Source organism: Polypterus senegalus, chromosome 12 (genome assembly GCF_016835505.1).
Source record: "Polypterus senegalus isolate Bchr_013 chromosome 12, ASM1683550v1, whole genome shotgun sequence".
Lineage (NCBI taxonomy): Eukaryota > Metazoa > Chordata > Cladistia > Polypteriformes > Polypteridae > Polypterus > Polypterus senegalus.
The window spans coordinates 24,397,833-24,425,354 of NC_053165.1; the positions used below are offsets into that span (position 1 = coordinate 24,397,833).

At 36.5% G+C, this 27,522-nt stretch overlaps 1 protein-coding gene across 9 annotated transcripts in view; it reads left to right on the forward strand.

Moving 5' to 3' along the window:
* The window catches only part of taok3a (TAO kinase 3a), a 155,187-nt gene that overhangs the window by 44,702 nt on the left and 82,963 nt on the right, over window positions 1-27,522 (forward strand). For 4 of the 9 annotated variants that reach the window (XM_039772995.1, XM_039772993.1, XM_039772992.1 and 1 more), the window contains exon 2: window positions 20,976-21,045. The gene's annotated coding sequence lies outside the window, so the exon portion shown is untranslated. Of the gene's footprint in view, window positions 1-20,975; window positions 21,046-26,735; window positions 26,920-27,522 lie in introns of all 9 variants that reach the window. The other 5 variants (XM_039772999.1, XM_039772997.1, XM_039773000.1 and 2 more) reach the window with 2 other exon arrangements.

The following is a 27,522-nucleotide window of genomic DNA, read 5'->3' on the forward strand; positions in this document are numbered from 1 at the left end:
TAGAAGATCAAATACAAAACTAAGCATTTAACTTGCTACTTTAGTTACGATGGGATTTGAGAAACTAATAAATGAAACAATTTTAATATGGAAGTTTATGATTTTCTACTTTAATGACAAAATAAACTACGTGATTAAAGTGGAAATTTCGAGATTAAAGTTGACATTTCATGCTTTTTTCCCACCGTGTGCCTATTTTTTTTTTTTTCCCCCCTCTGTACCCTATTTAATAAGCTTTCGTATGACACTCAGCCGTTGGGCTACGACTTGCCTTTTCACGGCGACTTTGATATGTGACAACTTCTTTTTTATTTCGGGCACTGTGCGACTTTGTGAACTTGAGCTTTCGAGTTTCTCCAACATGCTGTGTTACTCGATCAACTTCCTTTTGTTGTTTATACCACTGTTTAAACCAACCAAGAGTACGTTTTTCCCTTCCTCCACTTGTTATTCGCTGAAATTCTTATATTTCCCCCCCGTGCTTCTCACGTTGTCTTTTCACAGAAGGCTGATCTTAATGGCTATTTGTATTGATTTGCATATTCAAAGAGGCGTAATTCTGGGAGGAGTTAGGGCGGGACAGCAGGCGCATGCAGGAGCGTTACTTTTCACGCTGAACGGGATTTATGGCACGGAAGAACGTGGAAGTTGGCGAACGCACAGATTTCTGCATCTGGACACAATTGGCAGAGTGTATGCTGAAGAGACTTCCCCTGATGGACCAGCCTCTGCAATGTCTTTGCCTGTAAATTGCCACATCAGACAGCATCTTCATTAGTTTGTGGCATCTCTTTTCTGAAATAACTGAGCAGTGTTGTTTTCTGATACACTTTTTTTTTACTCATGTTGGTAAAACGTTTGGAAAAAATTAAAAGTAACTATAAATAAGACTTTTGAATGGGAAAGCGAGAGCCTGTTGGATATTCAATACACACTTGCACTATGGCAGGGTAAGATATGAACAAAAAAAGAAATGGCAGATGGGCCACTTTAACAAAACCTACAGCAATTCAGTGACAAAGCTCAGGAGAAAGTGTGTGCTGCAAGGGTTTCCGCACACTTTTTGCAATATGGACGCAGGTCCAAATATGAGCAAATCTAAGAATGGCAGATGGGGGTCACTTTAACAGGAACCGCAATGAGTGCTACAAGGATTTTTGCACACAGAACACACCTACACTTAGCAGCACTACACAGACTGCACTGACACTGAGAAGAGAGACGTCACTTCCTGACGCCCTTTTTCGAATATCTGACAGGCTGGTTCCACTAGTCTCTTTTTATTTTCAGTCCTCCTCTCGCCTGCCCACCTCCACATCCTCCTCTTTGCTTGTGAATTGCCGCTCCGCTCCCGCTATTGGCATGTACAGCCCCCTCTCGCCCGCCCACCTCTCCATACTCCTTGCTACTGTATTAAGCTGCTCCGCCCCAGTTATTACCATGTACACCCCCCTCTCGAAAGCCCACCTCCCCATACGCTTTGCTTGTGAACACCTATCCGCCTAGTCCCCACTATTAGCTTGTTCAGCATCGAGTGATCGGTGACTTCCCATCCCGCCACTTGCGATTCTGCTTCTAATGTACTTGCTCACCCGCCCCCTCGTCCCTTGCCATCTCTGCAGATCATTAGATCTGCCTGTGCCTGCAGATCTGGGGCTGTCATCTCACAATGTCATGCGAACACTGCATCTATCTTGATATCATCTGCAAACTTAACCAGCTTGTTACTTATATTCCTATCTAAATCATTTATATTGTGACGTGTGAGTCCCTGTCTTGCACCCCAACACACAAGGCTGAGTCTCAGTACTTTAGCAAAACCTGCTTTATTTAGCTTGAAACAGGAACAGCACGGTTATTTATTGTAGTTAGTTACAACACTCTCCTATACACAGACACACCTGTTAGGCAGAGTCGTGGCCAGGTAAATGACCAATTAATATTGTTCCCTGCATTTATAATGTTTCTTGCATCACCCAGGCACGACCATGATGGCTCGGATTTGCTTTTGCAGCGAGCCGCTGCAGCGTTGTGAGCCTGCGCTTACCCCGGCAATGGATAAACAGTCTTCCACAGATGTGGCGATCGTGCTTCGGGATGCTCTTCTGTGTGTTGCCCATTGAGGGGGTCCCCAAAAGAGTTTAGAAACCTCACAATATTTATTAAAGACAGCAGTAGCACTGATCCCTGTAGAACACCACTCTTAACCTCAGCCAATTCTCACACCATCACCCTCTGACCAAATCACAGTAAACCTTTCATGCCATGTAGTTGGTTTTGTTTTGATTTACTTCCCTATTTATGTGTGAATCTGCAAAAGCAAATAGAAAATGTATCCTTACCACAAGAAAAATAGTACCAGGAATATGAGAGAAATGATTATTTCCAGATCCCTTTTGTTGTTACAGACTTGTACTGATAATACAGAAGTTGCAAAACAATACCCAACAAGTATTTGTCTTGCCTTAAAGAATGGGAAGCATTTGGTAAGTTTTTATGCCTTTCCTCTGTGCCCCATACCCTCCATTTAAAGTGCCCTTGTGCTGAAAAGTGCAGTTTTGCTAAGACCGAATATTGTGCCCTAATTCAATTTTTTTTTTGACACAGAAATCTTTATTAGTGACTAGTTGTAAAGGATAGCGTTGCCCTTCATCACAGTAATCTGCTTGCATATATTCTCTGTTGATTATATTACTTTTCACATTAAACTCTTTGCCCTGCAGGGAAAGATATAGTACTAGGGTGTTGTACTGTGTTAGCCATTATGAACATAGAAAGAAGTCAAGCAAAATGACACCTTTTATTGGCTAACAAAAAGATTATAATATGCAGGCTTTCGAGGCAACTCAGGCCTCTTCTTGTCTGAAGAATGGGCCTGAGTTGCCTCAAAAGCTTGCACATTGTAATCTTTTTAGTTAGCCAATAAAAGGTGTCATATTGCTTAACTTCTCACTAGGGAAAGATATGTAAAATATATGTAAAAAAAAATCTTGTCGTTCAGTTGACTTGTTTTTAATATTCTCTAAGAAATGTGAGGTTGTTGCATCTTTATTTTGGACTATTTGGATCTTCAATACTGTATATAATCTCATTGGATGGTAAAAAATCTTTAGTTTTTGTTACTCTTTTTTCCATAAGCTAGAGCATACACTTAAATTATGCATATAATTAAATTATGTATATTAGTTTTTCTTTACATGCCAAATCACACTATATATCAGATGTATGGCATTACTCAAATGCTGCAGCTGATTATGTTAATCAGAAGAGAGTATACTCAAAAAGGTTTTGTGAAGTTAATTGGTTTTAGGATTTCAGTTTCATCTCTGCCTTATCATACCTCCTGAATTAAATGTGTTTAATCATTTAATAACCATGCACATTAATTATAGTTGTCTCCTCTATAACATCAGTTCTATTCAAAAATCCTCATTTCTATGTTTAATGATCGTTTATGATGGCCAAGCTGTTCTGAGTTGCAGTGTTTGCTTTTGAGACCAGTTGGAAACCATTAATTTACCCTTATTTAAGTCAGTGGGAAAATGCTTAGTAGTATGTGTCATTGTAACTATTGGTCATTGTTTTCAGGAACTGATTATGAATGTTTATTATAGTGTTATTATTTATATGCATCATTCTTCAAATTCTTTCTTTGTCATGTGCTCCGAGTTCAGAATTGAAAATAGGTTCCTAACATGATCAAACTGAATGCAGCTAAAATGTTATTGTTCACTTTGTACAGTTAGGATTAAGTGAATAAATGTACAGTTCTCTTAATAAAGCAAGAACTGTCAAAAAAGATATTCAGTGCAATAGAAAGCATTAATAGCTAAAATATTTTGTAGCATATGTCTTAGTTTTGATCTCTTGAGGACTACTACTATATTAAGTCTACTGATTGTGCTTGATGTAATCATCTTTTCTGAAAATATTGTGTAACTAAACATTGGATACCGTATATGCTCCAATAAACGCCAAGTCTCTTGTTGTCCCCGATCTCTAATAAGCGCCGGGTTTCAGAGGGGACATGGCCAAATAGTAGCCAGGTCTTTGATATTTGCCTACTAGTGTACATTGTAAGCATCTTTATCTTTGCGTGTGTAATACATATGCATGTCAGCACGTTGCATATATAAGAAATATGGATATACCGGTTTCTAAAACTGCTTCATTTTTGTGCTGCGTTGATCAAAATACGGACAAACCTGGAAGAGGAAGACGATAGTGAACTGGACAACAACGAAGCCGTCATTGCGGATACCGACGACGAATAGCAGCGAAAGGTACAGAAATACATTGCCAGTTATCTTTAACAGTCTTATGCAGAATGTGAAATTCAAATAAAGTAGCTGTTTGTAATATTAGCCAATATTTTTGTGTACCTTCATGTACCAACACGCGCAAAAAAAATACTGCTCTCTGAAAGTTTTTTTTTATTTATTTATAAAATAATGGCCAGTCTCTAATAGCAGCCAGTCTCTATTAACCGGCGGGAGCCAAGGCTAGTTTTGCAAATAAACGCCAGGGGCCACTATTGCCGCTTATACGGTAACTTAATTTAAGGTGTAATCCCAGAAATCTTATGATGATCTATTAGAAAATAGCTAAATTTACAGTACAAGATATTTTGTGTTTTTATATAGACATAAATATCTATTATTAGAAAAACAAGATTGAACGTGTTATAATATCAAATTTGAATTAATCAGTCTCTTGCTATTCATCCAGTTCACACTCTTGTACTTCTCACAGGTTTCTTAAATTTAACACAGTTGTGCAATATGGGGTTTACTGTGTGTGTCTCGAAAAACTGTAGTTGTGTAACAATGTACACACACCGTTAATAGAAATGGTCAGTACTTTAAATGTCTTAATTAAAAAAATAAAATAATGATCTGAGCTTTTTAATGTATTTCAGTATATTTCAATAGCCGCATGAAGAGTTTTAAAGCAATTTCCTTATCTGTTAGATACTGCAAAGTGATGGACAGTCCTAACAAAAATAGATAGTAAATGTTGATTAACAAGACCGTATATTGTATTTTTTTCTTTTGGAAATAAGTTGTCTCTAGGCAGTGACTGGAAAGAACTATCATAAATTAGTCATGCAACATGACTAATCCACAGAAATTCAGACTTTGTTTCCATTTTTCCCTTTGAAGCATTTTCTAGGATTTGCTTTTTGCCAGAGACTAATGTAAGTTGTACAGTGATATGATGTGACTGTGGCATTTATTGTCCTTGTCCTGCCCTTATTATTTCTAAAAAAAACTGTATATATTGATATTTGTCAGTTTAATTTGGTTATATTTTCAGTCATTTATGAAATGCATATGCTCTGATGGATGCTGTAGGTCACTTCGAGAGGGGAAAAAAAAAAATAAACAAGCAAGCACAGAGACTGGCATGGGTCAGAAGTATTATAGAGAAAAAAAGTCATAGAAAGTAGGATTACATGGTTTGGGGATCGTTGATTGCAGTTGAGAGGAGGACCTGATTAAAAAAGTATGGCTGTTGTAAATGGAAGGAAGGTGACCAAAAGCAAAGTAGAGGCTTAGTCAGGGGGACTTGGTGGCTAGAAATTTAAAGGTGCTGGGTCTGAAAGTAGAGTATGTTAGAGACAGGAATAAATGGAGACAGAGAATCTGGATGGCCAATCTCTACCAATTGGAAGCAGTTTGAAGTAAAAGAAGATGATGATATTTGGTCACTTATATAATTTTAAGAATTTAGAAACCATTATTGTCAGCATGACAAATGTTAATTTATTTTTTGCTTTGATATATAGATGGACAGTTTTTGCTGTATACCATGTATTATATAGGTCAAGGCAAGTTTCAATACATAATATTGTCTATTATGCATGTTAACATCCTAGCTAATGGCTTATGTATGTATACTAGCAAAATACTTGACAGAAAGAATACTGACACATACATATTTGGGTTTTTAATTGATGAAGCCTCTTGAGTTTCTTACTGGTATTCTCTGACTGGTGCAGCCATGCACATATCATACATACATTACCGTAGCTTTTCTGGGTATCTGACTGACCGGATGTGATATTCAAATTTCCCTCATTATTTTAGCATTTTGAAAATTGGGCTCTTCTACATTTTTTTTTTTTTTTAAATAGTACTTCTTTTGTTCTTCTTAGCTGGCATATTGCTATCATCATCTGAGTTTTGGATAACCAAGATGGTGGACTGGGACCCCTGTTAGTCGCTTATTTTGATCGGCCATGTATAGGACAGAAAATAGATTTATGTTTATAAGGGAGAGTAATTCTGAGACGGATGGGAAAATCTGTTTTGTCTTTTGGGTACTTGTGAACTTTTCTTAACTTCCCTTTGTCCAGTTATTAATGATAAGCTTTCAAGAACCTCCCACATAATGTCTAACCATTAGATTATGCTAAATTCTGTTTGCAAAATGTTTATAAGATTGATTCTGAGAAAAAAAACAGATAGCAATAACATGTTTTATGTTCTTATTTTATTAATACTTGAGTATTTTCCTTTGACATCAGTATTGCTGCTTTGAAGCTTTCATGATTATAATCATTGTTCGAAGCCTTCATTTTTTTTAAAACAATACCTTCTATTTCAAATAATTAATGCTTATATTGAAAGTAAGGCAGAAAATGATATACAGTTATGTTGATGCCAATGATAAACAAATAAATGTAAAAGATGAAAGTTATTCTGCAACTGCTGCAAATAACATTTTTAAAATGCCAGCAGTTCCCTGTGGTGGGTAGTAAACAGAATTCATAAAAATGCTATTTTTGTAGAAGGCAGAGTGGGTTTTTATGAGCAGAGTGACTTTTACAAATTAATAAAAGTAATTTTAAGACTGTTACATAGGTAAAACATTAAAGGTGTTGTATTAGTTTTTGGAACTTGCCTGTACAAATGTATGCATTGCAAGGTAGAGAGGCCAAGCACCAGAGAAGGACTCTTCCAGGACCCAAAGGCAAAAGAGTGGAAACCCATGTGTTGTCAGAATATATCTTGACATGTTAATGTGGACATACAGCAACTGCCAGGGGGTAGTAGGTAACATCAACACCATTGAAGGAGGAATGCCTTGTTTTACATGTTTCATTTTTTTGGGAAGTTGTACACATATATGTATATATATGGTGTGTGTGTGTATACATGTATATATGTGTATATATGTATACATATACTAGCAAAATACCCGCGCTTTGCAGCAGCGAAGTACTGCCTTAAAATTTGTATTAAGAAGAAAATTAAACCTTTTAAAAATGAGGGAAAATATACCAATAATTATTTGTTAAGGATCTCTTTGTATACCACATTGTCATTTCGGCCCTCTGGTTGTAATATGACCAAGCTGTGAGCTGAGCTTATTCTTGAGCATGCAATGTACAGTCGGCCATGTGAAAAGTAATCTTGTTTCAAATCTCACAGCTTGGATTGCTGCTGTCATAATCGGTTTGAGTTTCATGGTTTGTTTCAATTACGACAGTATTTGCAGGACTTGTGTTGAAGTGACATTCGGCATCTGTCAAGCGTTGTAAGTATACAACCAGTTTCATCGATAACTTTACATCCAGCTTTTGAGAGTTTAAACATTCATAAACATCAAAGTGTCCACTACTGAAATTGTCACCTGTGAATTTAAGATGTTTAAGAGGCATTGGCGGTTGTCCAAAGGTGTAAAATATTTGTCTATTTCGGTACACTTGTAAGCGACAACCGAACAATTCAGCGGCAGCCATCAACTCATATGCAGAACCATAGGTGAAGGGCTTAAGCATTCTACTCTTCTTGTGCTCCTGTGTAGTATAATTATCTCCTGTACCGTCGTCAGTCCACACATTGAACCTTTCCCTGGCATTCAATACATAAGACACAACGTTCCTCCGGATATCTAGAGTGAGCCTGATATGGCCGTGCAATTTGTAACAAAGAGAATGGAAAAGGCAGGTGCCATTTCCGGGCATGGAAACCACTCGGTAAGTGACAGTTCTTTGATCGATGGTGATCACCTCGATAGACATGTTAATGGGGGTACAGCTGGAACGATGAAGGAAATGGGTACCTGAACAATGTAAAGTAAGTCTAAAATACCTACACAATAACTATAATCGTAATAAACTAACAATAAAACAGCGGAGAAGCCGTGGATTAAATAAAAAGGCTGTAGTTATCAGCAGGGAAACGTGAATGCCGTGGTGAAGCAAGGAACGGAATGTAGAGACCGGAGCGACGGATGGACTTATATAGGAAGGCAGCCAACAACGTGGTAGGCGTTGGGATGGGGGACCCAACGCCACCTGACACGGTGACTGAGCTGCAGGCTATGGACGTATATATGTATGTAAGTAGGATTCAGTTAGCGTTGGGAACCCGCATACGAAATTTCTTGAAGATGGGCCTATAAGTAACAAAGACTGTTGAAAAGTTCAATAAGGCGGCCGACAGTGGCGTCATACCACCGAAATAAGTATGTACATTGGTTTCGGTTAGCGCAGGGAAGCCGCCTACCAAATTTCGTGAAGATGGGGCCATAAATAAGAAAGTTCAACATGGCGGACGTTGTTGACCGTTATGACCATTACGCGTAGAATTTCGAAATGAAACCTGCTTAACTTTTGTAAGCAAGCTGTAAGGAATGAGCCTGCCAAATTTCAGCCTTCTACCTATACGGGAAGTTGGAGAATTATTGACGTTGGAAAGTTCAATATGGCGGCCGACAGTGGCGTCATACCACCGAAATAAGTAGGTACATTGGTTTCGTTTAGCTCAGGGAAGCCACCTACCAAATTTCGTGAAGATGGGTCCGTAAATAAGAAAGTTCAACATGGCGGACGTTGTTGACCGTTATGACCGTTACGCGTAGAATTTCAAAATGAAACCTGCTTAATTGTTGTAAGTAAGCTTTAAGGAATGGGCCTGCCAAATTTCAGCCTAATCAAACTTTTTGGCCTCAATACCAAATAGTACACCTGGCGTAACTCCAAAGCATGGAGGTGGCAGCATCATGTTATGGGGGTGTTTCTCAGTTGCAGGGCCTGGGGCACTCGTTAGGGTAGGAGGAAAAATGGATGGGGCAAAATTCCATCAAGTTCTTGAGGAAAACCTGCTACCCTCTGCCAGAAAGTTGAAGATGGGCAGAATGTTCACCTTTCAACACGACAATGACCCGAAGCACACAGCAAAATTGACCACACAGTGGCCGAAGGAGAAAAAAGTGAATGTCCTCGTGTGGCCCAATCAGAGCCCATGCCTACAGTGAGGGTACAGAAAGTATTCAGACCCCCTTCAATTTTTCACTCTTTGTTATATTGCAGACATTTGCTAAAATCATTACAATTAATTTTTTTCCTCATTAATGTACACACAGCACCCCATATTGACAAATAAAAAAAAGAATTTTTGAAATTGTTGCAGATTTATTAAAAAAGAAAAACTGAAATATCACATGGTCCTAAGTATTCAGACCCTTTGCTCAGTATTTAGTAGAAGCACCCTTTTGAGCTAATGCAGCCATGAGTTTTCTTGGGAAAGATGCAACACGTTTTTCACACCTGGATTTGGGGATCCTCTCCAGTTCTGTCAGTTTGGATGGTAAACGTTGGTGGACAGCCATTTTTTGGTCTCTCCAGAGATGCTCAATTGGGTTTAAGTCAGGGCTCTGGCTGGGCCATTCAAGAATAGTCACAGAGTTGTTGTGAAGACACTCCTTCGTTATTTTAGCTGTGTGCTTAGGGTCATTGTCTTGTTGGAAGGTAAACCTTCGGCCCAGTCTGAGGTCCTTAACACTCTGGAGAAGGTTTTTGTCCAGGATATCCCTGTACTTGGCCGCATTCATCTTTCCCTCGATTGCAATTAGTCGTCCTGTCCCTGCAGCTGAAAAACACCCCTACAGCATGATGCTGCCACTGCCATGCTTCACTGTGGGGACTGTATTGGACAAGTGATGAGCAGTGCCTGGTTGTCTCCACACACTGAGGAGAGGCAAGACACATGACAGCCCGCATGGAGTTTGCTAAAAGACACCTGAAGTACTCTGAGATGGTGAAAAATAAGATTCTCTGGTCTGATGAGACCAAGATAGAACTTTTTGGCCTTAATTCTAAGCGATATGTTGGTTCCAGGAATAGAGTCATACCTTGTTTAAGGGTGTCTTCTGTCTTATGTCCATTGATGTTAGAAAAGGCAACCCTTAATTGGAATAAGCTGGTTTGAGAGGGTGATGTTACTATTTAGTCAACAAAAACAGGCCAGTGTGCAGAAGTAAAAAAAATAAAATAAAATAAAAAAAAAAGTGAAGTAACTAAAATGCATACCCACTACTTTACAGATTTATTTATGCATTGCCTATGGCACTTGACACCATTTTAGCATAAAAACAGATTTGAGACATTAGCCAAGTGAAAAGCATTGTTGAAGTCCTTTGCATCATGATAGAAAAATGATTTTCACAATAGCAAAAATAAATACGCTGACATCTAACTTGAAATTACATAGTTACAGATATTCTAGCATACTCCTTTCCCAGTTTGATAGTGTGTTTCTGCCCATTACCAGCTTCAGCCAAGATAAGCAAATGCTTGTAGTATTTCATTATTATTTTTATTGATTCTACTGATTCAGTCCCTGGGAACAAGAAGTGGATTGAGTAGGTCCAATAAGTGTGAATAAATATAAATATTTTTTAAAATAATCTGTGCTACATTTCTGGCTAGTAGGTGTTCTCCATTGTGTGGCGTACAGTGCTTTTCCATCCTGATTTCAAGGTTTATGATCGGCTTGTATTGGAAAGTAGGCATGCTTTTGACAGATTGTTTAAAAAGTGAAATCTCAACCACTTAATAACAAGCTGTAGCCATACTGTTATGTCATCCTTAGAATCATTTTTAATCCTACTAGTTAAAAATTTCAGAACACCTCAGTTTTTTCAGTTTTTATGGAAATGCACACAGTTTGATATCTTAATGTTTCATGAAATTAAGGCAAAGAACAAATAGACAATGGTAAATAATTTAAGTGTAAAAAAAGTTATTCAGATTTTAATTCATCAAAATAGCCACCTTTTGCTGATATAACAGCCAAACTCTGGTAACATTTTTGATTCAGAATGCCAGTCACGATGTACTGTAAGTCACCAACTCTGCCCATCAGCAAAAGAATCCCAGACCATCACACTTCCTTCTCATATGTTTAACAGTTGGTAGCACCCATTGATGAACCATCCTTTTACCAACTCAACAGTATACAAATACCCCGCATGATGAACTGAAGATTTCAAAATTTGATTCATTGGTTCATAAGACATTCTTACAGTCTGCAGTAGTCTACAGCTGGAATTTCAATGCCCTATTTTGTCCTTTAAGGAATGGCATTCTTACTGCCACTTGCCCTGTCAAACATACAACACAAAGTCTCCTTCACCGTAGAAACCAAGATGGCTTTTTTCGACTGCTGTTAAGCTGTGCTTGAAGCTGTTGTGCTGTGCCTGTGATCACGCACTCTCGTGACCTTCAGAAATTTGTCTTCTGATTGGATTGTGATGTTGGGTCTGCCAGATCTCTTCTTATCAGAGTTTCTTGCACTTTCCAATTGTCTTATCTAAAGGGAAGGCCTCCACGTATAAGGCTAATAAGCCTCTGTCTCATTTAATTTGTTACTTGTCATTTTCTTGCATTATCACTGGAATATTGTCCAAGTAGAACTTCAGCGGGTGTAGTAACACAGTCTGTTCCAACTCTGCTTTACGACAGACAGAGTTTTCATCAATCAACAGAAGTTGGGAAACTTGTGCAAATTGGATATATGAATTAAATTTTCTCAGCATTAAACTGTCAAAATACTTATCTGAAGAAAGCTAAGGTAATAAAATCCAAAGAATAAGAGCTTTTTCATGTCTATGGATGAATGGCTGCTTGAACCTTTCAAAACTGATTATTCTAAATAAGTTTGGTGAGCAGTGAAAACTGCCTCAATATTTGCATCTTCTGTTAGCAAACAATAAGTGATTTTGAATGAATTTCCTAACAAATTATGGTCAATTGAATACTGGAATACCAAAAATGGCATGTATTGCTAAAATGACACACTGCATCCATCAGTATATTCTGTATTCATGGCAAATAAATAATAACAATGGTAGTGAAAAACTATGAAGACACAGAAATTATAGCTGAATTGTTACAAAGGAAGTTTGTTGATAATGTCCTTTTTATTAAATATGTAATTAAGCATTATTGCTGACAATATGTATCCCTTTATAATCACAGCCTACCCTATTTTCAGATGAATATTTCCAGCAGGATAATTTGTCATAATACAAAGTATGGATCATCCCACGCTAGTTCCACAATCATGACAATTAATTATTTTACTCGCAATGATCTACACAGTTGCCAATTCTCCATCCAAAACACCTCCTTTGGGATAAGGCAGAACAAGATGTTTGCATAGTGAAAATGTGACAGAAAAATATGGAGGAACAGTGTGAGTTAGCGCAGACCAGAATTTCTGTAAAACTTCTCCAGGACCTTGTTGACTCCATGTCTTGAATTATGAGATTGGTGTAAGTTTGTAAGTGGCTACTGATTAAGTGAACTCTTTGTGTGTGTGATATTTTGTACTAGGGACCTAGATGGTATGCTCCATTATAAGATTTTACGAAAAGCTGGATTTTGTGTTTTGACAAAATTGTGTGAAATGTGCTCTAGTTAGTTCACTGTTGGGGCACCTTTTAACCATTTTCTTCAGGTTAGCGCCAGTGTGGCCTGGTGCTTTACAGTACATCCTGCTTTTAGCAAATTTACCTGCAACTTGTAAGTCAGTATATATCCCAGATTGTATTTTGTAATATATAGCATAGTTATATTGACAAGAATTTTTAAAAATCATAAGGAAAAAGCAATACATTTTAATTAATCGTTTTCTAATTTGACTTTTTCCAGTACTGATTCAATCTTAACAGAAGAGACTGTAATCGAGCCTTTTCAGAAAAATAGCCAATTTGAGCCTGGTGTAAGACAGGACTCTTCCCATTGTAGGGCATACATAGGCAGTATGTAGGCATAACCATGGGGGGATGTTGGGGTTTATAGATAAAATCATTGCAAGCAAAAGTAATAACATTTTTGCCATCATGTTTTCCTGCTCCACTTCCATACTACAAAAGTCATGTTGGTATGTAAAGCAGGGGGTCTTTCTCCACTTCAAAATTATTTTAAATAAAAAACATCAAGAGTGTTCTCCCCTCGACTTTCTCATATACTGAGATAGAGGAAGAAGTCATCTGAATCATTTCCATTTTAATACAATCATTTATCTCTATTTATAATCAGACTTTATATTAAGATGTATTCTTGCACTTAAGGAGGTCGAAAACAGAGGTGGGATTATTTCATGATTACATACTGTATGCATTACCTAAATTACGTGCAAAGTAAAAAGAGTTATAATCACCTAAAAACATAGAAAAAGTGTTAGTATTATATAATATTTGTTGCAATAAATTGCTATAGGTAAAACTGCATTAAGCTACATTTAATTATGAAATAATAATGATAATGAAAACATAAAATTAAATGTATTACCAGTAACATGACAGGGACATAGCAGTTTATTGTTCCCATTACATGTTTATATTTATATGGCATGTTCAGTGTTTACACATTATTTATTATTAAACTGATGATGTATAAATTAAAATCATTATTGAAAGAACATACATTATATTGAATACAGTTTTTAATATCATGTACACATTTTTTCTTTTATGATACATAAAATTCAGATGGTTATTTAAAAATTCTACATTTGGTTGAGTAATTTTTCTCAAATTTCATATGTTTGTTTTTTATTATTAAAATTTTGCATAATCTATTTGCAATTATAACCATAGTTTACTTGAAAATTACAAAAGTATTCAGTTAAAGTATCACTGCTGGTTGCGTGATTTTTCTCAAATTTCATATCTACTTATCTTTTGTCATTTCTAATATCCACACACAGTTTGAATCATATTTTTATTTATAGCCATAGTTTACTTGAAAAAATCTGAAATGTGTTCAGGTAAAGTACCACTTCTGGTCACCAGAAGTGGCCCAAAAGTTGATAGGATTCCTTATTTTTGATATAAAGTAGGTGTTCAAAATCTCATTGACCTAAGAAAACTTTTTTGAGTTATCATGTTTACACACAGACACATAATTTCAGAAATGGTATTTTCAGACTCGTGAAGGTCTAAAACGTCAAGATCCATCAAAGTCTTTGTATACGAAAAAGTAGAAGATTAGCATAATTTATTAATCTGCTTGTGTTCATTAGTTTGCTTTCCTGAAGATCTTGCAAGACATTACATCCATTTTGAAAAAGACTTCAGATTGTATAGGATTCACCACAGATATGTAATTTAAAATGCTGTAGATTGCATTTAAGGTATTTTAAAACCCACCAACATGACTGAAATGCAAAGGGTGCTATCATATTCAGTGGTGTATAATTAACCTAAAGAACATAATTATGGCATTATATATGCACATTATACTTCATCCATAGCAGTCTTCTCCAGGTCCTAACCATTCCAGAGACCACTTGATATCTTAAATATTAATTAGGCATTACACGTATAATTACAAGTGTTGCCACGACTATGGAGTTGATCAAAATAACTTAACATTCTTACTATACAGGATTATTTCAGGGCTTTGTTGACAACAATCTTGGATTCAGTAACAAAATCTGCTATCTGCCAACTTTTGTTACAGTATGAGCTTGTCTTGCAGTGGTTGTTGAACCAAGAATGCTTGGCACATTCTGTTGTGCAATATATTTAACACTATTTCTAACCATCTACTTGAAAATAAGCCGTGGATACATTATAGGATCATAAAGAACACGATTACATATCCTGATGGCATTGAAGCAAAAAGGAAGCTGACTCGGCAGGAGATGCTAGTCTGTTACAAGGTATACTCATGCATGCTTCATCATTCACTTGTACTAGACCATTGTTTTAGTTAAACTACCATATTCATTTTCGAGTGCAGGATGAAACTAGAGCACAAGGAGAAAACGAAAAACATGGAAATTCCACCTAAACAGTGACCAAAGGAAAAGTATATGTACATTTCTAATACTGTAAGAAAGCATTACTTTAATGTTGCAACTGAAAACAAAATGGGCAATATTATAGCCAAAAGTGGTCTGTTCTTTTAAATACTGTATATCCAACCCAAGAGACCATTTCAAATGTTCTTCCTAAAGTAACTTATTTATATTTCACTTTAAAATTTTTATGTGAAAAAAGGGGAAAAAAACTGTTAATGGCTCATTCAGCATTACAGTAGTCTACATGAATATCTTCAGAACTTTGCATTATAGAGAGGACGTCAGCATAACACAGATGAAGTATGCATTTTAATATTTTAAGACCACTTTAGACTACATTTAAACTCAGATGTGCTTGTTCTCCTGCATAAGTTTTTATATTTCAGCTTACTTGTGGGCTATGTCAAGAGTTAGCCATAGTAAATTTTAAAGGTGCACTTAAACATATAGTTGCAAAAAAGGGATAGGATATATCCGTTTATTCCTATCAAGTGTTTGTTTTTGATTTTACAAGTCTGTTACCTATATCTTTTGGAAAACAAGCTTTGGAATTGTCATTATAATGCATGTTTTTAATTGTTTACAGGCTTACAAATTTTGAGATACTGCAACTCGCCTCCTGAGAGTTTAGAGATATGTCACAGAACTTGCTTAGCTGTTACTCTTAAAGATCAAGCCATTTGTTTTAAATGCAGAGTACAAAGAGTACTTCTGTTTGACATGTGCTTCTGTCTCTGGCCTTGAGTGTGGAATTTGCTGTTTAGGTGGGAGAAATCCGTTAGATTATTTTTCCCAATGTTTCTGATAAGCTGGAGATCCAGTATTAGGTCACAGCAAAGTATTTTCTGTTCAGGGTTTGCAAATTAAAAATAACAGAACATAATTTTTAGCTGAATGCAGGTGCATGCGCTTAGCCTGATTTTCATGTAATAATGTTTCTACTTCTGCTTGTGTACTTTGATTTTTAAAACCTTTTATGCTGTGCAATGTTTGATCCAAAAACAAAATCTGTTTCAGTATAGACCATTGTAATCGCCTATTTATTTGTCATATATTAACATTTTTTTCAGTCCCCAATAGAACTACAGTGCATGTGATGTGATACATCTAAGCTTATCTGCCCAAATATCTGTCTTTATACAGAGACATGATCAAATTAAACATAGTACTGATTCATTTATTTAGAAATAGTGGCACAGTGTTGCTGCACAATGATTTTTGGTTTCCATTAAATAAATACACATTAAATTGCAAATAACCTTGTATTCAGTTGTTCACTAGTCAACTGTCACCAGTAGAATTCACAAAAAATAAACTTAAAAATTATTTAAAAAAAAAAACAAACTGAAAGGTTCAGATGTACATAGTGAGTAATGTGAAGTTGTAAATAATTTCTCTCCATATTTTAAAAAAAAAAAAAAAAAAATAAGATTGGTCATGTTGGTCTTTTTTAATTTTGTTGCATGTTTAGAAGTGGAAGTGTGCTTTAAGAAATTGAGATACCAAAATTTAGTTGTAGTTGTGTCTTAGTGACTGCAAATAACATATTATTCATGTTTGTTTTTATTTCTTTTCTTTATATGTGTTTCTGTTTTGGGAAAATGGATGCATAAATACTTTTTCTAACCATTTCAGCTGTGAGTTAATATTAAAGGCAAAAATAGGCATAGTTATTAAGAAATATCATTATATAGGCATGCATCAGGCATCTACAGTAAATAAGAGTTTGTACGAGAAGTGTAATATACTGTATGTATGAATGGTTTACTATGCAACCCTGTTTATCCATAAAATTAGAAAGGATATTAATATGATAATACATCACAACATTAGCTAGAAACATTGATGTATGTGCTGAAAAAACCCTCACAAATGAACTGAACCCTATTTTACAGCCTACTTGTTAATTCACAAAATTTGAATGGTACATCATACGTCTTGGCTTTTATCTGTCTTACATAAATACTTTTTCTAAACGGCAAAAGTACAGTCTAAAATGGGTAAGAGTTCAAAATAAAGGCTTATTATATGTATGAATTCTTTACTGTGATGCCTTTTACTATATGTATGTATGACATCATAAATATTTTTGAGAGGCTACGTACTTTTCTTATTATGTAGACATTTATTTAACTTTGCAGTACAGTCCCCACCAAACAGCCAACTCTTTTGTGATTCCTTCTAAACAATGAACAGCATGGGATAGATGCTATATAAATAAAATGTATTACTTATTAACTTCAGATTCTTTTAGTTGACAAAAAATGGAATGGAACGGAAATGAGGTGTTATTTAGTAAGATCTCAATTTACTGCTTGTAACTTATTGAAAAAAATGTAGTCTGTTGCTGGGCTCTATCTTGCACATACCTAAACTTATTAAATGGGGCCGGTTTGAAACATCCAGTCAACGTAACTGGCACATCTTTGGGGATTTGAAGTACTTTGAGAAAAACCCAATCAAACAGGGGGAGTAAAAATTAACTAAATACCAATGATTAGATAGATAGATAGATACTTTATTAATCCCAAGGGGAAATTCATATTACCTAGCCTTTTTAATTTAAAAGTCATATACTGGAGGTACAGATGGTCATCTTGCTCTGTAGTTTTTTGGTTTTTTTTTTTGTATTTTATGTTTTATATTTCACAATACATTATGGGTAGAAATGTTAAAATTATGCCTTGTGTTTGAAGATTATTCTATTCTAGGATGGATGGATAGATACTTTATTAATCCCAAGGGGAAATTCACATATATTGATATTTATAGTTCCTCAGTGAGTCAGTGATAAGAATAGTAATGCTGAGTTTAAGCTAGAAACATGCCTACCAACCTACTAGTGATTATTTGGCATCACTGAACAGACAGAACATAACATGTTTATTTGATACTAGCTCTGCTACCTGTCTTAAGACTAGTTGAACTCTTAAGTAAGCAACACAGACCTCAGCATTAATGTTTACAGTGGACCATGCAATACATGTCTCTGTTATGTGCCATTTTGTTGGGATTTTTAACAGAGTTAGTGACGCATCATCTGTTGAATGACAGACACATAGAAAACAACCGGACACACAGACAGTTATCCTTTTAAAGTTTAAATAAAGTGTTATAGTCAGGCTAGCTGCCTTTGAAGTCTAGTCGTGCTGTTCTCTTCTTGGAATATGTTAAATAACATTGTGGCCACTATTCTTCTCAGCTGTAAATTCACATTTAGAAATATGAACATGCCTGATGTTTTTCATTGCCTGTGTTATACGTGAATTCACTATGAGTTTATGTTGTGATAGTGAGGGAAAATATAAACATTCTGTAGGAATGCTGACAGTTTTCACTTTCTTTGACAGCTGGAATTACAGCATCATTTTACATAGTGTTTTACATATAATAAAGCTTTGTTTTATCATGTTTCCTATATCCGATCTGTATATATCAAGCTCAGTTACTACTTTGCTTTAATGTTAAGCTTCAATAAGGAAGTGTGTTCTAAAAGGAGATGAAAAATATAAACACAACATTTTACTTTAATGTATTCATTTTTTTTCTAATGCTGATATTACATTTTTTAATTATTCATTGCTTATGTGAAATGTGTGCCATCACTATGTTTGTGTGGGTGTGGAATTTGTAATGCATTTAAACCTCTTGCTGTTAAAATACTGAAAATATTCACAGTATTAGCAGTTTTTTACTTAAGCAGACATTTGGCATGTCTATATTTCATTTTAAGTGCTGATCTGATAAATTCCTGGCCTTATGTTTGATCATCTTGGTGGTTCTTAGAGAGCTATATTTCCTTTTAACCTGACTGCTTCTGATTTGTAATATTATTTTGTGTTGTGTGAAACCTATTATTTACTGTATTTTTACTCATCTCATCAAACATTTAGAAGGCTTTTCTGAATATCCCCTGAGTTGCACTGGTAATATTGCTTCTGTGTGGCTTAGTGGTGCCATTATTGGACCTTAGGTTGAACTCCCAGACCACTTTCTGTCTGTGTGAAGCTTGCACATTTTCAGCATGTTCTGTGGTGGGTTTCTGGTTTATTCATACTTGTGTTTCTACAGCTTACAAATGGATAAATCAGACTGTATGGTGCTGAAATGCCATGCCCTTTAAAATGGGGGGAGAGGGACTCTAGTAATTACGATGTTGCTGTATTAATTTTAACACTCTGTTCCATATAAAACAGTCATTTATGTAAATTGAATTTTGAGTTTATAACCACATCTTGTGCTTTCTGAGATCCTGATATCCTATTCATGCCCATATCCATCATTTATTCAGGCTATTTTACGTAAATGTAGCATATTTGTAACAACAATACATATAAATTGTATAATGCACTTGTGCTGCAGTTGTGCCACTGTTCAGGGGTTTAGTAAAAAGTTATTTAAACAACATGGATGGCAGCAAAATGTAGGTTATGACTGGCCTTAGGGTGGAGAACATTGATTTTTCTCTCTAGGGAAAATTGTATTCAACATATTTTTGTATTTCTTTCATATTTAGTTAATTAGTGATGAATGATATTTTCAAGTGCAGTTTAAGGACAAACATGTTTGTTTAAAGAAATAATAAATATTTCATTTTAATGCCAAATGCAGAATGTTAGAAATTAAACTTGTTTTTATTCCTAATTTTAGCTTAGTACTGAGTCAGTGTCCTTTGGCCTTCTAAGGGACTTTCATTTTTAATGGAATTTACCATACTTTACCAACTTTAGCACAGAGTTATACATACTTTTTGTTTCATTTCTGAACAATCAGTTTTTTTGTGTAAAACCCTGAAGGCATTTTGTCAGAGTTAATCAAAAGTACTGAATATTAAATTAAAAACTGCAATTTTTTTTCTGTTTCTGTTGCTCGTCATTGAAGAGAGACCTGTAAAACAGCAAACATTACATTAGTGGCTTTTTATCTTCCTGATTTGTGCCTAGGTCATTATTACCTTTGAGGTTACAGAAAAGCCAAAGGCCATTTAAAGGAGTGTTTATTTCAAAATGCAGTTTACTGTATGTAAAATACTTGGGCAAAATATATAGATATTAGCTTGATTCCCTCTTTCATACATTCAAGCAACTTTGGATTTTTTAAAATAAATTGAAGTAGTACATCTGACCATGAATTAAGACCAGACATATACAAAGCTGATGAAGAGTGTCAAGTGTTATTGTTAAACAAATGAATTTCTTATTTATTGCTGTTTCATTTTGTGATGTATTGCTTTTAAAACCAGCTCTTCTACATTCCCTGGGCTCATTTCAGAACATTTGGCCCATTCTGCTCTATAGTGGTATGGTATAGGAGCTATACAAATATTTGTATGTGTTTGGACTCCCCCCCACCCCCTTGTCTGTTCCTGAATTAAATAACTGAACTTCCTTCAGAGTTTAATATGATTAACTTTAGGCTTTGAAGCGCACAGGGAGTCCTATACAGTTGTGAAAAGGCTTTGGTAAACTCCCTTATAAAATAAGGATGTTGACGTAACTCTTCAAAAGGCAGACAAGCTACAATGCCAGTTATAATTTGTGAAAATGTTTTATTTAAGTAAAACCGATATGGAGTGTAGTAATGCACTGAACTAGGTTGTAATGGTTGAAATCTAGCTTCTGTTTTTTTGTATTTACAGAATAGGTTCAGTTCTTTGGACGCATCTTTTTACTGTAAACCTTTACAGTAAAGATTTTTTCCAAAAAAATATTCTGTTTAGTCTAGTTTACAGGCTCCTTTTTATGTTCAGAAATATATAACTAATTACATGCTAATAATAAGAGTGGTAGATATAGCAGATTTTGTACATTTTCAGAAGTGTAATGTTAAAATATCAATTTGACATAAATAAACAAGTAAACCTTTTTACAGGCTCTGCAGGAAAAATGAGACGGTTGACCCTTTAACCTGGAGCTGAAATTGTTTATGGTACGTTTTTAAGGTATGTGTGATTTAAATGTTTCCTTACCATCTAAATAATTGATTTTAAAAATGTCCCTTAGATTTCAAGTATATACAACAGAAATGCATCTTGATAACTATGCACTTTGCAGATCTTTATATATGCTTTAATGCAAATGTAATATATAATATGTTTGTTCCAGAATGTGTGTTGCCTGGAGGGATGGCTGTAATAATCCTAAACATTTTGCTGGAGATTTTCTGTAATTTAAGGTGGTACATGAATAGTAATATTACAAAACTTTTATTTTATTTTAAAGAAATATTTAACAAGTTTTAACTGGTATGTCATGTGCAGATAATTAATTAAATTTACAGGCAAAGTTGGACGGCACTAATTTTTTTTCATTAATAGACTTGTGCTGTTTATTTAAAACCATATTACATTCAATATGACCTAATTTTTAAGATTTTTTTGGAGTACGTACGGTACATACTGTATTTACAAAGTGCCATTGTAAAAAAGGGTATCGTGACTCTTCAATGTGAAGTAAAATGTCTTTTAATATTTGTACAAATTTAGAAGCCATTTGAAAAATGTCATTTTATTTTGTGTACATTAATTTAAGACATGGTGTTTTGTGTGGTTATGGCTAGTATTGAAACTCCAACTGCAACTGCGTAGTGACTGACAAATAATTTCAGAAGCTGAATCAGGCAAGATTTATGTTTTTTGATTTATGATTTGTTTGGAATTCTGTTTTTTTTTACAAAACATCGTTATAGAGCATGCCTTGTTCATGACTGACCAGTAAGCATACATTACACTGTCTTAAGTTTTAATGCTGTTATGAGTGTCCGAGTCAGCTGGTAGTGAGTATATTTCAAAAAAAACGACAAACAGAAGTTGGTTTCATTTATGATAGTTCTTGAAAAAAAATCTGAATACTGTACAGTGTTTTTACTGTTCATGGCAAACTACCTTGAGTGCTCTATTCTAAGCATTGCAGCCATCAGAAATACCCTTGTCTTATTAGCAGAACTGCACATAATGTGCATTTTTATGTTTTAGGTAGCTGATATTACATATCTGAATCCATACAAAATATGTTGTGCTTGTCCTGACTCATTTGTACAGCTACACTTGTAGATAAGAAACACTGTGTGAAAAAGCCCTGAGAAAACCTCTAGTTAAGTCATATCTTTTTCCTGATGTAATGATGTAGTAAGTAGATTCTATGTCATTTGTTAAGACCACAAACCAGGGTGTCCTTTCTGTCACACACTCATTCCTCTACAGTTTTTGTTGTTTGTTTTATTGTATTGTAAGCAGCTGCTTCTTGCCTGCATGACTCTGTATTCTTATGGCATGGATAGGTTGAATATAGTCCCTTATGGAGTCTGCCTTTGTTGCTTTAGAGTTGCCATTTCTTAGTTTAAAAGAGCTGGCACATGACTCCTTTTTCTGGAGCAGTGGACACTAACAAATTAATGATCCACTCAAAGGAATTAAAGTGCCTTGAGAAATAAAATGCATATATGAGTAATAAGAACAGCCAGGAAAATGGCGAGCCCAGATGGGGATGCACAGTGACCAAAGGCAAATGACATGAATTTGAAAAAAAGATGGCTCTTACTAGAGACTTGTCAGTTTAAAATAGACCATTCTCATCTCCACTCTCTCTGTGCTATTCTTTATGGCAGTGCTTAGGAAATTCAATTGTACTTAAACATTAATATAAAAGTACATAATTTGTACTTGTTTAATTTGAATACAAAATATTTATATATAATCTTATACAGATAATGTCATTTTACACTTGAAAACTCTTAGTTAATACTTAATCAAATTATTTATTTACTGATAATTTTTTGTTCATACCACTCCAACTCCACCAGTTGTTACCTGCTAGTGCTACTTATTAAGTCCTTCATTAATACTAACACAACTGTGGCTGTAGATGTTTAAATCCATGTGGTGGACGACTGCAATGAGTATAGCTGTATTAATGAGAAAGCACATAAACATACAAATGATTATAACTACTATTACTGGGTGAGCCAAAAAAACTGGCACATTTCAAATGTCTATTCTACAAAAACGGTACAAAATAAAATAAATTTCATTACAACACAAGGCAGGGTATACAAAATAGATTTTTTCACTGTGTTTTAAAAATGATGTCTTCAAGGGTAGTGGTCATCATTAGGGATACACTCTTTAAGACGATTTCTGAACATGCGCATGACTCGTTTGACAATTTCAAGGGAAATAGCAGTGATTTCGTGGCGAATACTCCTTGAGGTGGGCGGCACGGTGGCGCAGTGGGTAGTGCTGCTGCCTCGCAGTTAGGGTTCGCTTCCCAGGTCCTGCCTGTGTGAAGTTTGCATGTTCTCCCCGTGTCTGTGTGGGTTTCCCCCAGGTGCTCTGGTTTCCTCCCACAGTCCAAAGACATGCAGGTTAGGTACATTGGCGATTCTAAATTGTGCCTAGTGGGTGGGTGGATATAGGTATGTGTGTGCACCCTGCGGTGGGCTGGCGCCCTGCCCGGGGTTTGTTTCCTGCCTTGCGCCCTGTGTTGGCTGGGATTGGCTCCAGCAGACCCCCGTGACCCTGCAGTTAGGATATAGCGGGTTGAATAATGGATGGATGGATAGTCCTTGAGGGCTTAAAGGTTTTTGACGTCGGTGTGTGTATATCTTTGACTTGAGAGTGCCCCACAAGAAGAAATTGCACAGAGTGAGATCAGGGGAACATGAAGGCCACCCGAAATCTCTACACAGGGAGATCATCTTCCCCAGAAACATCTCCCGCAAAACTCGCATGGATCTTTGCACTGTATGAAACCAGGCAGGCACCACATCCATTTCTCCCAGTTGGGGCCAGAAAAACATTCTGAAGTGATGGTGACCATTGCTCCCCCCTCAAAAAAGTAAGAGCCTACAACGCCAACACCAAACTGTAACATGTTTAATGTGCATGGGTCTGTGATGAAGTTAACGATGGTTGATTTCAGCACAATAGCAAAAGCTTTGTTTATTTACGCAACCATTCAAATATAAATGTGACTTGTAGCTTCACATGACTATGGCATCTCGATTAACATTTTGTAGAATCTTTGCGTAAAACTCTCTATGGCTCAGTCAGTTCCTGCACTACCATCATTTTGTGTGGATAAAAATTAAGGTCCTCATGCAAAATCCTCCTCAAAGATGTGTTGGAAATGCCAAAAGCAGAAGCAGGTTTGAGCGCTGAATGTCTAGGAAACTGCAAAATTGTTGCTGTTACAGTTTGGATGTTTTCAGACGTTCGTACAGTCCAAGGATGGCCTGGAGATTTTCTGTTCAATGTTGTACCTGTTTGGTTAAATATAGCCACCCACTGAAGAATTGTTTTCTGATTGGGATGTCACCGTTAGGAGGAATGCTGAAGTGCATTCGGAAGGCGTTTTGTATAGTGATGGTGGATTTGTTGATTTTGATGAATGCTTCAACAGCGAAAGCACAGTGTGCACCAGACCAAGGCATGTTGTCGATTGAAAATTACAAGGGATCGACTATTAAAGGACCAGTGTCTTTGAGCAATGTGTCCTTGAGAAATGTGGTACTTTATTTTGGCTCACCCTGTATTAATTGAAGCTGAACAGTTTTTTTTTTTTTTTTTATCAAAGTTAGTATTCAACTCATTAAAATAAATCACAGGTTTTTTCTTTAGATTTGTTTATATACTTGTTTATAGGAAAGGGTAGTACTCTGCAATATGTATCATATCAAATTATCAAGCTTTTGGGGAATTTAGGTAAATGTGGCTGAGAGAGTGAAAAAAACTGGCAACTAGGTGAAAGTTTGGTGTAGTCTCATTCGCTACTGGGGAAGAGAACAGCAGATTTGATCTTTTTTAGGCAAAAACAGAAAAATCAACAGACGAAAAAGAAATTGTGTTATGCATTCACAGATCTGGAGAATGCATTTGACAGTGTCCAGCAAGCTTTGGAATGGTAGGCAATGAGAAAGTTGAACGTGGATGAATGGTTACTTTTCCCCACTAAAATCAATGTACAGTGCATCTGGAAAGTACTCCCAGCGCATCACTTCTTCCACATTTTGTTATGTTATAGCTTTATTCCAAAATGGATTAAATTCATTTTTTTCCTCAGGATTCTACACACAACACCCCATAATGACAACATGAAAAAGTTTATTTGAGGTTTTTGCAAATTTATTAAAAATAAAAAAACTGAGAAATCACATGTACATAAGTATTCACAGCCTTTGCTCAATACTTTGTCGATGCACCTTTGGCAGCAATTTCAGCCTCAAGTCTTTTTGAACATGATGCCACAAGCTTGGCACACCTATTCTTGGCCAGTTTCGCCCATTCCTCTTTGCAGCACCTCTCAAGCTCCATCAGGTTGAATGGGAAGCATCAGTGCACAGCCATTTTAAGATCTCTCCAGAGATGTTCAATCGGATTCAAGTCTGGGCCACTCAAGGACATTCACAGAGTTGTCCTGAAGCCACTCCTTTGATATCTTGGCTGTGTACTTAGGGTTGTTGTCCTTCTGAAAGATGAACCGTCGCCCCAGTCTGAGGTCAAGAGCGCCCTGGAGCAGGTTTTCATCCAGGATGTCTCTGTACATTGCTGCAGTCATCTTTCCCTTTATCCTGACTAGTCTCCCAGTTTCTGCCGCTGAAAAACATTCCCACAGCACTACCATGTTTCACTGTAGGGATGGTATTGGCCTGGTGATGAACGGTGCCTGGTTTCCTCCAAACGTGACGCCTGGCTTTCACACCAAAGAGTTCAATCTTTGTCTCATCAGACCAGAGAATTTTGTTTCTCATGGTCTGAGAGTCCTTCAGGTGCCTTTTGGCAAACTCCAGGTGGGCTGCCATGTGCCTTTTACTAAGGAGTGGCTTCCGTCTGGCCACTCTACCGTACAGGCCTGATTGGTGGATTGCTGCAGAGATGGTTCTCCTCTCTCCACAGAGGACCTCTGGAGCTCTGACAGAGTGACCACCGGGTTCTTGGTCACCTCCCTGACTAAGGCCCTTCTCCCCCGATCGCTCAGTTTAGATGGCCGGCCAGCTCTAGGAAGAGTCCTGGTGGTTTCGAACTTCTTCCACTTACGGATGATGGAGGCTACTGTGCCCATTGGGACCTTTAAATCAGCAGAAATTTTTCTGTAACCTTTCCCACATTTGTGCCTCGAGAAAATCCTGTCTCTGAGGTCTACAGACAATTCCTTTGGCTTCATGCTTGGTTTGTGCTCTGACATGAACTGTCAACTGTGGGACCTTCTATAGACAGGTGTGTACCTTTCCAAATCCAATTACTCCAATTAAGCTGCAGAAACATCTCAAGGATTATCAGGGGAAACAGGATGCACCTAAGCTCAATTCTGAGCTTCATGGCAAAGGCTGTGAATACTTATGTACCTGTGCTTTCTCAATTTTTTTATTTTTAATAAATTTGCAAAAATCTCTAAACTTTTTTCATGTTGTCATTATGGGGTGTTGTGTGTAGAATTCTGAGGAAAAAATGAACTTAATCCATTTTGGAATAAGGCTGTAACATAACAAAATGTGGAAAAAGTGAATACTTTCCAGATGCACTGTATAAGGAAGCACGAACAGTGGTCTGGACGGAAGACGGGATTAGTGAAAGTTTTAGGGCTAAGGTGGGGCTACACCAGGGATCCATTCTGAGTTGGTTGTTTTCGACAATAGTGATGGAGGCAGTAACCAGAGAATTGTGTGAAGGACCCCGATGGGAGCTCTTTTGTATGGATCTTGCATTGATGACAAAAAATGAAGCAGAATTGAAGGACAAGATATCGAAATGGAACGATTAAGAAATGCAGGAAAAACCAAGGTGATGGCTGGAGGTGAAGAAGCCAAGTGCACAGCAGAGGTAGGTGCATGACCATGTGGCATGTGTAGTTAGAGGTGTTGGGAGAAACTCGGCCTGATGCATGGGTTGTCAGAAGTGTGTGTATAAAACATATGGTGGTATAATTTTCAGGTCATGAGACCTTTGTTGAACATGTGTCAGAAGGGTGTAGCATGCAGATACGGGAAGTATAAATTTGGACATAAAGTAGGGAAGTTCAGCTACTTAGGTGACACTTTGAGTGCAGAAGGAGCTGTGAGCACAGTAGTGAAACCAAGAGTGAGAAGTGAATGTAAAAAAGTTCAGGAGCTGTCCCCCATTCTCACCTGTAAAAGCGCATCTCTATTATTGAAGGCTGTGTAAGAAGAAGTACAATGTATGGGAGTGAGATGTGGCCAATAAAGGAAGAATAAATCTGCCTAAATGAACAACGATAAGAATGATCAGATGGATGCGTGGAGTGTCATGAAGTGAGAGAAGGATGAATATCAAGTTAAGAGAAAGGCTTAATACGGAGGTGATAAGTGTTGTGTTCAGGACAAACAGACTAAGGTGGTTTGGCCATGTGGAGCAAAAGACGCGACTGTTGTCAGATGATATGAAGAGAATCTTACTCCAAAAATC